Below are 15,065 nucleotides of genomic sequence, written 5' to 3'. Positions count from 1 at the left end.
CCAACCAGCAATTTAATGTTAATGCTACTTTTTCTTTTCTGTTTTTGGTTGTTGTTTTTTTTTTCTTTTTTTTTTTAATGGCTGCACCCGTAGCAAGTGGAAGTTCCTGGGCCAGGGGTTGAATCCGAGCCCCGCTGCGACCTAGGTATCCTTTAACCCACTGTGGCCTGGCTGGCTATTGAACCAGCACAGTAGTAATGCAACTGTAATTGTTCCATCTAAAGCAGAGTATGGACGTTTCCACTTCTGAATATTCCTTAAATAGATTTTTAATATACAACCTCGGGATCAGAAGCATAGGAAATTTACAAGTGAAGCGAAGCACTGCTTGTAACATTAATATTCCTAGGAATTCCCGTCGTGGCTCAGTGGTTAACGAATCCAACTAGGAACCATGAAGTTGTGGGTTCGATCCCCGGCCTTGCTCAGTGGGTGAAGGATCCGGCGTTGCCCTGAGCTGTGGTGTAGGTTGCAGACGCGGCTCGGAACCCGCGTCGCTATGGCTCTGGCGTAGGCGGGCGGCTAAGGCTCCGATTGGACCCCTCGCCTGGGAACCTCCATATGCCCCGGGAGCAGCCCAAGAAATGGCAAAAAATAATAATAATAATAAATTAAAAATAAATAAAAAATTAAAAAAGGATACAATGAACTTCTTTGCAGAACAGATGCTGACTCACAGACTCTGAAAAACTTAGGGTTACTAAAGGGGACAGGTTGGAGGGGAGGGGTGGGCTGGGGGGTTTGGAGCAGAAATGCTATAAAATTGGGTTATGATGATCATTGTACAACTCTAAATATAAAATTTATTGAGTTAAAAAACAAAGCAACAATATGAAAATATTTAATAGTCAAGCAAAGGGATCTGTATAAACCTACAAACTGATCAGTGGAGCCATCTTTGAGATGCCATAAGCAGTGACATACACCTCTGGCTCTGTCCCGTAGCTCCCTTGGTAGGCAGTGCAACTCCATATGATCAGCAATTTTTTATAAATTTCTAATTAATTAATTAAACTAACCAAAAGCAGTTTCCCCAAAGGAAGTGATTCTGACATATCTGCTTTTTTTAAAAAAATCAGAAATTTATTTGGTAAAACTCTCTCAGGGTTAGCATATATCTTCCAAGCATGTGTCTACTGACCCACAGGCCCATCCAAGGTGAAAAAAAAAAGTTTTAATATCTACTGGTTTACTTCACACATATTCAATAAATTTTTATTCAATGTGTAAAACCGTTGTAAATGAGATTGCAGGTAAATATACCTGAAATAAATTTTCATTATTTCTGGATCAATGACACACGTGTGGTCTTTGCTATGTCATTCTTGATATAATATATGTATTATATTGAGTCCTTTGTATATATAAAAATTTCTCACTGTTTTTGTGCCACCCCTATACATGTTGTGTACCATCATGTGGTATGAGAAAATCAACTCTGAAGTTCTCCAGAATGCCTTAGGAATTCATCATTTGTCTAGTTAAAGTGCGTGCATATCCCCACGTCCTGCTATGTCACTATGTGACCTTGGACGAAATGTTTCCTTTCTCCATGTCTCAGTATCCTTATCTTTAAATTTTTTTTTTTTTTGTCTTTTTAGGGCCGAACCCACAGCATATGGAGGTTTCCAGGCTAGGGATTGAATTGGAGCTGCAGCTGCTGGCCTACACCACAGCCACAGCAATGCCAGGTCCGAGCTGTGTCTGCGACCTACACCACCACTCATGGCAAAGCTGGATCCTTCACCCACTGAGCGAGGCCAGGGATCGAACCCAAGTCCTCAAGGATGCTAGTCAGATTCGTTTCCACTGAGCTGTGATGGGAACTCCCTTTAATATATATATACATTTTTTTTTTTTGTCTTTTTGCCATTTTCTTGGGCCGCTCCCGCAGCACATGAAGGTTCCCAGGCTAGGGGTCCAATCGGAACTGTAGCCGCCGGAAAATGCCAGAGCCACAGCAACATGGGATCCAAGCCACGTCTGTGACCTACACCACAGCTCATGGCAACGCCAGATTTAACCCACTGAGCAAGGCCGGGGATCGAACCCGCAACCTCATGGTTCACAGTCGGATTCATTAGCCACTGCGCCACGACGGGAACTCCCCTTTAATATATTTTTTAAAGTATTTCCGTCATAGGGTTGTTGTGAGATGCTGTGAACTAATCTATATCAAACTTTACACCATTCCTGATACCTAGTGGCTATGCAGTAATTGTTAACTATTCCTATTATCATTATATTAACCACTGATTTGCTTTTTTTCTTTTCTTTTCTTTTCTTTTTTTGTCTTTTTTGTCTTTGTAGGGCCGCACCCTCAGCGTATGGAGGTTCCCAGGCGAGGGGTCTCGTCGGAGCTGTAGCCACCCGCCTACACCACAGCCACAGCCGCACCAGATCTGAGCCGCGACTGCAACCTACACCACAGCTCAGGGCAACGCCGGATCCTTAACCCACTGAGCAAGGCCGGGGATCGAACCCACAACCTCATGGTTCTTAGTTGGATTTGTTTCTGCTGCGCCAGGACGGGAACTCCACTGATATTATTAAAGTATCAAAGCAAAGATCTATGTCTCTTGGCAGAACTTGATGTATGATTCAAGTTCAAGGACCCTGACAGGATTTCAAGAGATTAAACATCCCAAAGAATCCAATCTGAAGGTTAGTTTATTTCAGAAGGTTCGGTGCCAGCACTGACAGATCTTTTAGCAATTCTGGTGGCCTGCAGGTGCCCAGCTCGGCCAGGGCTATGGCTTTGAGAAGCGCTGATGCTTTCTTTCTCTTCCCTTTCCTTTTCTCAGACACCCTAGAAAGTTCCCTGGTTCCAGGAGTTTATCAAAATGGGTATCAGATTTCATGAAATGCTTTTCTGCATCTATTTAGATGATCGTGTGTTTTTCTTTATTTCTCTCTCTCTTTTTTTTCTTTTTACAGCCCTACCTGTGGCATATGGAAGTTCCCAGGCTAGGGGCTGAATCAGAGATGCAGCTGCCAGCCTGCACCACAGTCACAGCAATGCCGGATCATTAACCCACTAAGAGGCCAGGGATCAAACCCACATCCTCACAGACACGATGTCGGGTCCTTAACCCACTGAGCAACAGTGAGAACTCCTCTTTTAACCTATTTCTGTTTTCATATTTAAATTGTTTCTTGGAGTTCCCCTTTTGGCGCAGTGGTTAGCGAATCCGACTAGGAACCGTGAGGTTGCGGGTTCGACCCCTGGCCTTGCTCAGTGGGTTAAGGATCCACGTTGGCATGAGCTGTGGTGTAGGTCACAGACGCGGCTCGGATCCTGCGTTGCTGTGGCTCTGGCGTAGGCCGGTGGCTACAGCTCCGACTAGACCCCTAGCCTAGGAGCCTCCACATGCCCTGAGAGAGGCCCTAGAAAAGACAATAAAATAAAATAAAATAAAAAATAAAAAATAAACAAATAGTGTTTCTTTAGGGCAGTACCTGATGTATATGGAGGTTCTCAGGCTAGGGGTTGAATCGCAGCTACAGCTACACCACAGGCACAACAACACCAGATCTGAGCTCCATCTGTGACCTACACCACAGCTCACGGCAAGGCTGGATCCTTAACCCACTGAGTGAGGCCAGGGATCGAACTTACATCCTCATGGTTACTAGTTGGGTTCACTACAGCTGAGCCACAACGGGAACTCCCCAATTATCTTTTAAAGAGCTTTAAATATACAAAATCTAGTATATTTACCTGTGTAGTTACCACTTCCAGGGCTCTTCATTCCTTTGTGTAGGTTCTTTTTTTTTTTTTTTCTTTTTGCTATTTCTTGGGCCGCTCCCGTGGCATATGGAGGTTCCCAGGCTAGGGGTCGAAGCGGAGCTGTAGCCGCCAGCCTACGCCAGAGCCACAGCAACGCAGGATCTGAGCCGCGTCTGCAACCTACACCACAGCTCACGGCAACGCCAGATAGTTAACCCACTGAGCAAGAGCAGGGACCGAACCTGCAACCTCATGGTTCCTAGTCAGATTCGTTAACCACTGCGCCATGACGGGAACTCCGTTTGTGTAGGTTCTGATTTCTGTCTGGTACCATTTGCCTTCTGCCTGAAGGACATTCTGTAACATTTCTCATACTGCAGGCCTGCTAGTGATTAATTCTCTCAGCTCCTCTATATCTGAAAGCGCTTTTATTTCTCTCTCTCTTTTTGTCTTTTTTTTTTAGGGCCATACCCATGGCACATGGAGGTTCCCAGGCTAGGGGTTGAATCGGAGCTACAGCTGCCAGGCCACACCACAGCCACAGCAACGCAGGATCCAAACCATGTCTGCGACCTACACCACAGCTCACGGCAATGCCAGATCCTTAACCCTTAAGCCACCAAGCAAGACCAGGGATCGAACTCGCATCCTCATAGATGCTAGTCGGGTTAGTTAACTGCTGAGCCACGACAGGAACTCATCTTTTTTTTTTCTCTCTTTTTTGGCTGCACCCACAGCCTGCAGAAGTTCCCAGGCCAAGGATTGAACTCATACCACAGCAGCAACCCGAGATGCTGCAGTGACAGTGCTGGATCCTTAACCCGCTGAGCCACAAGAGAACTCCTCTCCTATTTTTAAAGTTAAGTTTTTTTTAAAAAACGTTTAATCTTGAAGTAATTGTAGATTGTACACATGCTGTTGTAGAAAATAATACAGAGACATCCATGTATCCTTTTCCAAATTTCTCCCAGTGGGAACATCTTGCAAAACTATAGTATATGCTCATGACCAGGACATTTTCTCAATGTAAGGAGTCTATTAAACTTCATCTCATTCTTTGGTCCAAATCACAGGGCTCGCCTTGTTTAAGTCCCGTATCTCAGGGGTTACTGTCCTTCATTGCCCAATGTCAAGTGTCTTAAGAAGCCATTGTTTCATTTATACTGCCTGGGATTTTTTTGGTTCTTTCAGATGGGATGTTACTTCATCTTGGCTGGAAGCAGAAGCGTCATTTCCAGTGTCATTTCCTTAATGACTTCACACAATCCCCCAAACCAAGACCTTGCGTGCTTTTTTCAAAATAATGATACAATTCTGGCCAAAGTCTCTTTAAAACCTGCTGTTTCCCTGAAACTTTGCCGGTTTTTTTTTTTTTTTTCACATTGGCAAGAGAAGTTTCACTACACACAGCATCCTCCCTTTTGAGAAAGCCTGTCAGGTATTCCTGGGTTTAATTCTAGGTTAGCAGTTAAAGGCTTGATATAGAAACAGTATAGGTATGCAAAACCCTTCAGCACAATATTTCTGTCAATCAACTATCTTACAGGAAACATAAATACCTTCAGGCATAGAGAGAATATTCTCAGAGCTTTTGGAAAAAATGTTTACTATGCTGTGGAGTTCCAGCCTTAGCTTTAAGTGTGTGTGTGTGTGTGTGTGTGTGTGTGTCTCTTTTCTAGGGCCACACCCGCAGCATATGGAGGTTCCCAAGCTAGGGGTCTAATCAGAGCTGTAGCTGCCGGCCTACGCCAGGGCCACAGCAATGCCAGATCCCAGCCTTGTCTGTGATCTACACCACAGCTCACGGCAACGCCGGATCCTTCACCCACTGAGCAAGGTCAGGGATCGAACCTACAACCTCATGGTTCCTAGTTGGTTTCATTAACCACTGAGCCACAATGGGAACTCCCAGCTTTAATATTTAAAGAGATTTTACCAATATATTCATGGGGAAAAAGTATTGATCCCTAGCCTGGGAACCTCCATATGCCACAGGTACAGCCCTAAAAAGACAAAAAAAAAAAAAAAATTCACATGTTGAGACCCTAACCCCCCAAGTGTGCTATATTTAGAGATGCAGCCACTAAGGAAGTAATTACAGCTAAAAGACATCCTAAGGATGGGGCCCTGATCTGATGGATTAGTGTCTTTATAAGAAGAGACACCAAAGAGTGCTCATGATCTGTCTCCCTCTCTCCAGCTCCATTGCTCTGTGTCACTTTCTCTTTCGTTCTCTCCCTCCTTCCCTCCCTTCCTCCCCCCCCTTTTTTTTTTCTTTTCTTTTTAGGGCCGCACCCACAGCATATGGAAGTTCCCAGGCTAGGGGTTGAATCGGAGCTGTAGTCGCCGGCCTATGCTACAGCCACAGCCACCCCGGATCCAAGCCACGTCTGCAACCTACACCACAGCTGATGGCAACACCAGATCCTTAACCCACTGAGCAAGGCCAGGGGTTGAACCCGCAACGTCATGATTTCTAGCCGGATTCGTTTCTACTGCAACGTGATGGCAACTCCTCCCTCTCTCTTTCTTTCTTTATTTTGTTGTTTTTTTTTTTTTAGGTCCATACCTGTGGCATATGGAAATTGCCAGGCTAGGGGTGGAATCGGAGCTGCAGCCACAGCAATGCTGGATCCGAGCCATGTCTTCAACCCACACCACAGCTCCCGGCAATGCCAGATCCTTAACCCACTGAGTGAGACCAGGGATCAAACCCGCATCCTCATGGATCCTAGTCAGGATCGTTACTGCTGAGCCATGACAGCAACTCCCCTTCCTCCCTCTCTTCAACCCTCTCTTTTCCCTTCACGAAGAAGTCAAGCGAGAACACAGTGCGATGGCAGCCACCTATAAGCCAAGATCAAAGGTCTCAGAATGAAATTTACTTTGCCAGCAGCTTGATCTTGGCCTTCCCGCTTCCAGCACCGTGAGAAATAAATTTCTGTTGTTTGTCACCCTCGCCTGTGGTATTTTGTTATGGCAACTCCAGAAGCTAAATACACCATATTTCTCATTCAAGGATAAGGATCTGGGAACATTCTTTCCTCTAGATTACACAACATTTTTGTCTCCGATTCGTGTTCTCAACAACTATGTGAGCAAAGATGATGTTAGCAAAGGGGATGGAAGGAAAAATATTCAAAATGTCTTATCAGTGTTCTCTTGGGAAACCACAAAAAAAAAAATAACAGTTTTTGGCTGTTACTCACAAATGCACGCTTATTTGAAAATCTGTACAATGTCATCGATGATGCCTAATTTTCCAGTCTAAATGTCATTTTATCTCATGGGCAGCCTTTTCCAATGCAAAAGGAAAAAGACGTGTCTTAAGGCATTAATGGAGAATGAGGTGCCCAAAGTTGGGATGAGTCTAGGCAGAGGCTGGCAGAGATGAAGTTGGGGGCAAGTGATAAGAATCAGACCCCCTTTCTCTCCTCCCTGGTCCTAAAGATGAGGAGGATGAACTTGCCAGGGACAGGATGAAGGGGCCTAGACTAGCCTGTCACAGCAGGGCCTAGCCCAGCCCTCTTAACCCTGGGTTCACTCCTTTATTCCCAATCTTGCTCCTAAAACAATGCAGTTTGCAATGTAATATTAGAAGAAATTTTAGGCGTTCCCATCGTGGCACAGTGGTTACCAAATCCGACTAGGAACCATGAGGTTGCGGGTTCGATCCCTGGCCTTGCTCAGTGGGTTAAGGATCCAATGTTGCCATGAGCTGTGGTGTCGGTCGCAGGTGCGTCTCAGATCTGGTGTGGCTGTGGCTCTGGCGTAGGCCAGTGGCTACAGCTCCGCTTCGACCCCTAGCCTGGGAATCTCCATATGCTCCATTTTTTCATGCTAAAAATGGTGACAATGCTTCTAAGAATGTTGTAGAATTGGAGTTCCCACTGTGGATCAGAGCATTAAGGACATGACATACTGTCTGTAAAGATGCTAGTTCCATCCCTGGTCTCACTCAGTGGGTTAAGGATCCAGCATTGTCGCAAGCCACTGTGTAGGATGTAAATGTGACTCAGATCTGGTGTTGCCACAGCTGTGGCTTAAGCTGGCATCTGTGGCTCCAATTTGACCTCTAGCCTGGGAACTTCCACATGCCACGGGTGTGGCTGTAAAAAGGAAAAAAAAAAAAGAATGTTGTAGAGGGGTGAATTTTTTGGTTTTTGGTTTTGGCCATGCCTATGGCATGTGAAAGTCCCTGGGCCAGGCATCAAACCCACGCAACAGCAGAGACCTGAGCCACAGCAGCGACAACACTGAGTCCTTAACAGCAAGGCCATCAGGGAACTCCCAAAGGTGAAGGTTCTTTAACCTTTTTTCCCCCTTTTTAGAGCCACTCCTGTGGTGTATGAGGGTTCCCAGGCTAGGGGGTGAATCACAGCTGCAGCTGCCGGCCTACACCACAGACACAGCAACACCGGATCGGAGCCACGTCTGTGACCTACACCACAGCTCATGGCAATTCCGGATCCTTAACCCACTGAACAGGGCCAGGGATTGAACCCACATCCTCTTGGATACTAGTCAGGTTCATTTCCACTGAGCCACAATGGGAACTCCCAACCTTTTTTTTTTTTTTTTTGGTAATTTCAGGCTCCCATGAGAAATTGTACTTCCTAGTTCTGAAGAGCAATGTTGGCACTCTTAGCCCCTAGAACATTTAGATCCTTCTGTAACACATCATCACATAATGCTTTGTGGTCACTGTCTACCTGTTTCTCTCTCTCTCTGTGTGTCTCCCTCCTTCTCATTTTTTTTCATGCAAGTTATTTTCTATCTTAAAGTTTGAAGGCTCTTAAAAGCAGCAATTGCTAAACTAGTAACCTTTACTGTACCAAGTATTTCCTATGGTGCAAGCCCCTCTAGTGGCACGGTTGAAAGATTTCAACAGAAACCTGGTCATTTATAATGCACCAAAAATTTCTATTTCAGAAAGATTGGGGACTTTTTGTGGAGAATAGGGATAAATTAGGAGTTTGGGCTTAGCAGATACACACTACGATACATAAAATAGAGAACCAACAAGGACCTACTGTACAGCACAGGGAACTCTACTTAATACTCTGCAATAACCTATGTAGGAAAAGAATCTGAAAAAGAATATAGGTAGATAGATAGATATCTGAATCACTTTGCTGTACATCTGAAACTAACATTGTAAAAAGATGCAAATATTTTTCTCTGATAGCAAAGGTTTCTGTTCAAATTAATCTTAAAATTTTTGTCACACTAATATATCGGGGGAGTTCCCGTCGTGGCTCAGTGGTTAACGAACCTGACTAGCATCCATGAGGATGCAGGTTCGATCCCTGGCATCGCTTGGTGGGTGAAGGATCCGGGGTTGCCATGAGCTCTGGTGTAGGTCACAGATGCAGCTTGGATCCCAAGTTGCTGTGGCTGTGGTGTAGGCTGGCAGCTACAGCTCTGATTCGACCCCTAGCCTGGGAACATCCATATGCCGCAGGTGTGGCCCTAAAAAGACAAAATAAATAAATAAAGTACCAGAAACACAAAGGGAGTTCCCTTATGGCTCAGTGAGTAAAGGATCCAGCATTGTGGCTCAAGTCGCTGCTGTGGTGAGGGTTCAATCTTGGCCAAGGAATTTCCACATGCCATGGATGCAGCCAAAAAGAAAGAAGGAAAGAAAGAAAAAGAAAGAAAAGATGAAAGAAGAAAGAAAGAAAGAAAGAAAGAAAGAAAGAAAGAAAAGAAAGAAAGAAAGAAAGAAAGAAAGAAAGAAAGAAAGAAAGAAAGAAAGAAAGAAAGAAAGAAAGAAAGAAAGAAAGAAAAAGGAAGGAAGGAAGGAAGGAAGGAAGAAAAGCTAAGATGGTAAAAAAAAAAAACAAACCATTTCATCCTCAATGAGTTTTAATTCAGACAAAATCCTTGTATTTTTAGAGCATCACTGTTTCTTTTCTTTTCTCTCTCTCTTTGCAATTAATGCGCAGGTTTAACACAAAAATCTGAGTGCCTTAGTATTTGTGCAAACTTCAATTTGTCCAGAAATTGAAATCAAAGCTGAGTTAAAGGATTTTTGTTCCATTTATATGGTCCAAATGCATATGTTTCACAGTAGGCTTAAGCTTTGCACCTTGAGGTATATCACAGACATAGGCTGTTAATTATGTTCTATACAGAAGGTTGCTGAACCCACAGACCTTGAAGCCAAAGACTCATCCATCTGATAAGGTAATTGCAATGTGTGTCACTTCCTTTAAAATCTACAATACGGCACATATGAACCTATCTACAAAACAGAAACAGACTCAGGGAGATAGAGAACAGACTTATGGTTGCTGGGGGCGGCAGGAGGGTGGGGAGAAAGCGGGATGGATGGAGAGTTTGGGGTTGGTGGACGCAAACTCTTCCATTTAGGATGGATAAGCAATGAGCTCCTACTGTACAGCACAGGGAACTATATCCAGTCTCTTGGGATAGACCATGATGGAAGATAATATGAGAAAAAGAATGTGTGTGTGTGTATGAATATATGTGTATATATGACTGGGTCACTATGCTGTACAGCAGAAATTGACACAACCCTGTAAATCCATGATACTCTAACAGAAAAAAACCTGACAGCATGGGCAGCAAGAGAGGTATTGGGGGTGGGGTTCTCTAACACACAGGCCCTGTGATGAGGTTTAGCATTCAGACTGTGTATTTGGGAATATTCTTGGTATCAGTGCAAGCGGAAAGGAAGCAGAGAGGCCAGACTGGACAGACGAACAGGTCAAGTTGTTACATGCAGTCCCTAGGATAGCCTTGGCTGATCACACAGGAAAGCTCTGGAGATGGGTGGCCCATCAGAGACTTTTTCCGAGCTGGGCTGAAGGAGCCAGGCCTTTATCCTGCCACATGGGTCCGTGCCTGGGTGTGCACCACGCTGGGAAGACATGCCTTGTCGGAGGAGCCTCTCTGATGCTGGAGGAATCCCTGAAGGGACTGATGGTTTAGGACTGTGCCCCCAGCGTTCCCAGTGGCTGGGGTCATGAGTCCCTGCTTGAGAGGGCATCTAGGTACCACATCAGAGTGTCCACTATTGATGGGTTGGGTTTTTTTTCCCCTAGCTTTATTGAAGTATTACTGACAAATAAAATTATACGTATTTAAGGAGTTCCTGTCTTGGCACAGCGGAAACGAATCTGACTGGGAACCCTGAGGTTGCAGGTTTGATCCCTGGCCTCGCTCAGTGGGGTAAGGATCTGGCATTGCTGTGAGCTGTGGTGTAGGTTGCAGACGCGGCTCAGATCCCAAGTTGCTGTGGCTCTGGCGTCGGCTGGTGGCTACAGCTCCGCTTCGACCCCTAGCCTGGGAATCTCCATATGCCTCGGAAGCGGCCCAAGAAATGGCAGAAAAAAAAAAAAAGACTTAATATAAAGCTACATTAATTAAGACAGTGTGGTATGGGTGAAAGCATAAACAAATTGATCAAAGGAATAGAATAGATAGAGAGCGAGCCCAGAAATAAACCCTATGCAAATATAGTCAATTGATCTTGAGTAAAGGCAAGTCAATGGAGAAAGGATAGTCTTTGCAACAAATGATGCTGGAACAATTGGACATCCATATGATTACCAATGTTCAGCGGCATCCTTACTGATTTTCTGCCTGCTGGATCCGTCACTCACTGCTAAAAAGGGTATTAAAGTCTCAACTATAATCGTGGATTTGTCTATTTCTCCTTATAGTTCTAGCAGTTTTTACCTCATGTGTCTTGATGCTCTGTTGTTCAGAACTTTCCCACAATAAGGATATCTTCCCAGAGAATTGACTCCTTTATTTTTATGTAATGTCCCTCTTTGTCCCAGGCAAATTTTTGTGCCCCTTCGTCCATTTCGACTGAAATTAATATAGATAGCTCCTTCAGCTTTCTTTCGAATAGTGTTATCTTTTTCCACCCCTATACTTTTAATTTGTATGTATCTTTATATTTTATTTTATTTTTTTGTCTTTTTAGGGCCGCACCTGCAGCATAGGGAAGGTCCCAGGCTAGGGGTCAAATTGGAGGTGCAGCTGCCAGCCTACACCACAGCCACAGCAATGCCAGATCCGAGCCACAACTGTGACCTACACCACAGCTCATGGCAATTCCGGATCCTTAACCCACTGGTTGGGGCCAGGGATCAAACCCATGTCCTCATGGATACTGGTCGGGTTGATTACTATTGAGCTACCATGGGAACTTCCTGTATCTTTATATTTTAAATGAGTTTGTTTTAGACAACATACAGTTGAGTCTTGTTTTTTTTTTCTTCCATTCTGACATTCTGTCTTGTAATTGTAATTGGTATATTTAGACCATTCCTATAAAAATGATAGTTTGCAATTTTTGTATTTGTTGAACTTGTTATTCATTTCTTTTTATTTCTTTTTCTTTATCTCTCTTTTTATTATTTTTTATTTTTATTTTTTTTAGCTTTTTAGGGCCTCACCTGCAGCATATAGAGGTTTCCAGGCTAGGGGTTGCATTGGAGCTGTAGCTGCTGGCCGATGCCACAGTCACAGCAACATGGGATCTGAGCCACATCTGCAACCTACACCACAGGTGACAGCAATGCCGGATCCTTAACCCACTGAGTGAGGCCAGGGATTGAACCTGGTCCTCATGGATACTAGTCAGATTTGTTTCTGCTGAGCCACAACAGGAACTCCTTCATTTCTTTTTTTAAAAAATTCCCTTCATTTTTTGGCCCCTTTGGTTTTGTTTGGGTAATTCTCAGCCATTATTATCTCAAATATTTCTTCAGCTCCTTTATTCTTCTTCTGGTATTCCGATTACATTTCTCTTACATCTTTCATAATCGTCCTACAGGTATTGGATATTTTGTTTTTCTCATTCTTTCTTTCTCTTTGCATTTCAGTTTGGGAAGTTTCTACTGACGTATCTTCAAGTTCACTGATTCTTTCCTGGGTCCTGTCCTGTCTGCTGATCGGTGCATCAAAGGCATTCATTTCTGTTGCAGTCTTTCTGATTTCTAACATTTCCTTTTGACTTTTTCTAGAGTTTTTATCCCTCTGCTTACAGTACCCATCTGTCCTTGCATATTGTCCACTTTTTCCAGGAAAGTACTTAGCACATTATCAGAGTAGTTTTAAATTCTTAGTTGGATCATTCCAAATCTGTGCCATATCTGAGTCTAGTTTTACTGCTTGTTTTGACCATGTTTTTTTCTTGCCTTTTAGCAAGCTTTGTAATTTTTTGTCAAAAGCCATACATGGGAGTTCCTGTCGTGGCTCAGGGGTGGACGAATCCAACTAGGAACCATGAGGTTGCAGGTTCAATCCCTGGCCTCGCTCAGTGTGTTAAGGATCCAGCATTGCCATGTGCTTCGGTGTGGGTCACAGATGCGGCTCGGATCTCACGTTGGTGTGGCTTTGGCTTAGACCGGTGGCTACAGCTCTGATTGGACCCCTAGCCTGGGAACCTCCATAGGCTGTGGGTGTGGCCTTAGAAAAGACAAAAAAAAAAAAAAGCCATACATGATCTATTGGGATAATAGAAACTGAGGTAGATTGGCCTTCAGTGTGAGGTTTTTTGTTGATCTGGCTAGGACCTAAGCTGTGTTTACAGTTTGTTGTAGCTTGAAGTTTCAGAGGCTCAATTTCCTATAGTGTCCTTGTTTTATCTCCTCTGTTGTCTTTGTGCTTCCCTAGAAACTTCTCCTTAAATGGAGACTAAGGCTTGGAGTTTTTCAACTTTATCCACTGCCATTATACAGGAACCCTGCTGATGTGGTGGTTAGGTGTTGGAGAAACATACTATAATCATATGATCACGTCTCTGTCTTTTAGTGACCCTATGCCCAGGGCCTGTGACATACACAAGTGTTTCTCAGCTCCCCTCCCCCCTTAGTTGAATCAGAAAGCTAGGAGGGGACCAAAGTTGGGTAATTTCCCTTCCTCCAAGTTGGATAAGGCTCTGGCAAAGTCTTTTCCCTTGTGGGGCCGCTCTTTGCTATGGGATTAACATTATGGGAGAATATTCATGGAAAAACATTCTGGGATTGTTTCTGAATGGTTACTTTTCCCCCTTCCCTGGTTAACACAAAGGGATTTTTCTCCAAGCCTCATGGCAAAAATCTGCTGGGGCATCTAGAGGTAAAAACCCACCTAAATGTGGAGGTCTTCCCCGTTAGACTGAGTTCCCCAAAGTTTTTTATATATATATGTGTATATATATATATAATGATTTTTATTTTTTTCCATTGTAGCTGGTTTACGGTGTTCTGTCAATTTTCTACTGTACAGCATGATGACCCAGCTACACATACATGTATACATTCTTTTTTCTCACATTATTATGCTCCATCACCAAAAGTTTTTTTTTTTTTTTTGTCTTTTGTCTTTTTGTTGTTGTTGTTGTTGCTATTTCTTGGGCAGCTCCCGCGGCATATGGAGGTTCCCAGGCCAGGGGTCCAATCGGAGCTGTAGCCACCGGCCTACGCCAGAGCCACAGCAACGCAGGATCCGAGCCGCATCTGCAACCTACACCACAGCTCACGGCAACGCCGGATCGTCAACCCACTGAGCAAGGGCAGGGACCGAACCCGCAACCTCATGGTTCCTAGTCGGATTCGTTAACCACTGTGCCACGACGGGAACTCCACCAAAAGTTTTTAATCCTCAAGCTGTCCACCCTCCGTCTCCAGCAATTCAGTGAAGTTACCATTTAAACTTTCCTACTCTTTATTGGCTCCAGTGGCTTCTGCTTCAGGTAAACTGACCTGAATTCTCTATCTTCATGGGTCTCTCCAGTTTGGGGGGCAGAAGTTTGTCCTGTGACTTCAGTTCTCCGATGGCGGAGCTAAGAAAAGTCATTGATTTTCAGTTTGATCAACTTTTTTCTTGTTGTGAGTATGAGACATTTTCCAGCTCTTATAATTTGGAGTAGCTATAGTTTTACTATGACTGAAAGTCAGCAAAAAATTCCTGGTGACTGAGTGTAATTATCATTGCCCTACGTGGTTTTTGTTTGTTTGTTTGTTTTGTCTCTTTGCCATTTCTTGGGCCGCTCCCGAGGCATACGGAGGTTCCCAGGCTAGGGGTCGCATCAGAGCTGTAGCCGCCAGCCTACGCCAGAGCCACAGCAACTCGGGATTCGAGCCGCATCTGCAACCTACACCACAGCTCACAGCAACACCGGCTCCTTAAACCACCAAGCAAGGCCAGGAATCGAACCCGAAATCTCATGGTTCCTAGTCGGATTCGCTAACCACTGCGCCACAACGGGAACTCCCCCTATGTGTTCTGATGATGGATAGCTGATATTTGGATGAATACTAAAATATGAAGTCATATAAAATGTTTATATTATTACACATACATTTCCTAT

The sequence above is a fragment of the Sus scrofa genome, chromosome X (assembly GCF_054392235.1).
Source record: "Sus scrofa isolate SSC_HxYL_T2T_F1_AM1 chromosome X, Sscrofa_HxYL_maternal_Yorkshire_Landrace_v2.0, whole genome shotgun sequence".
Taxonomy (NCBI): Eukaryota; Metazoa; Chordata; class Mammalia; order Artiodactyla; family Suidae; genus Sus; species Sus scrofa.
Note: the sequence above shows the minus strand (reverse complement) of the source record.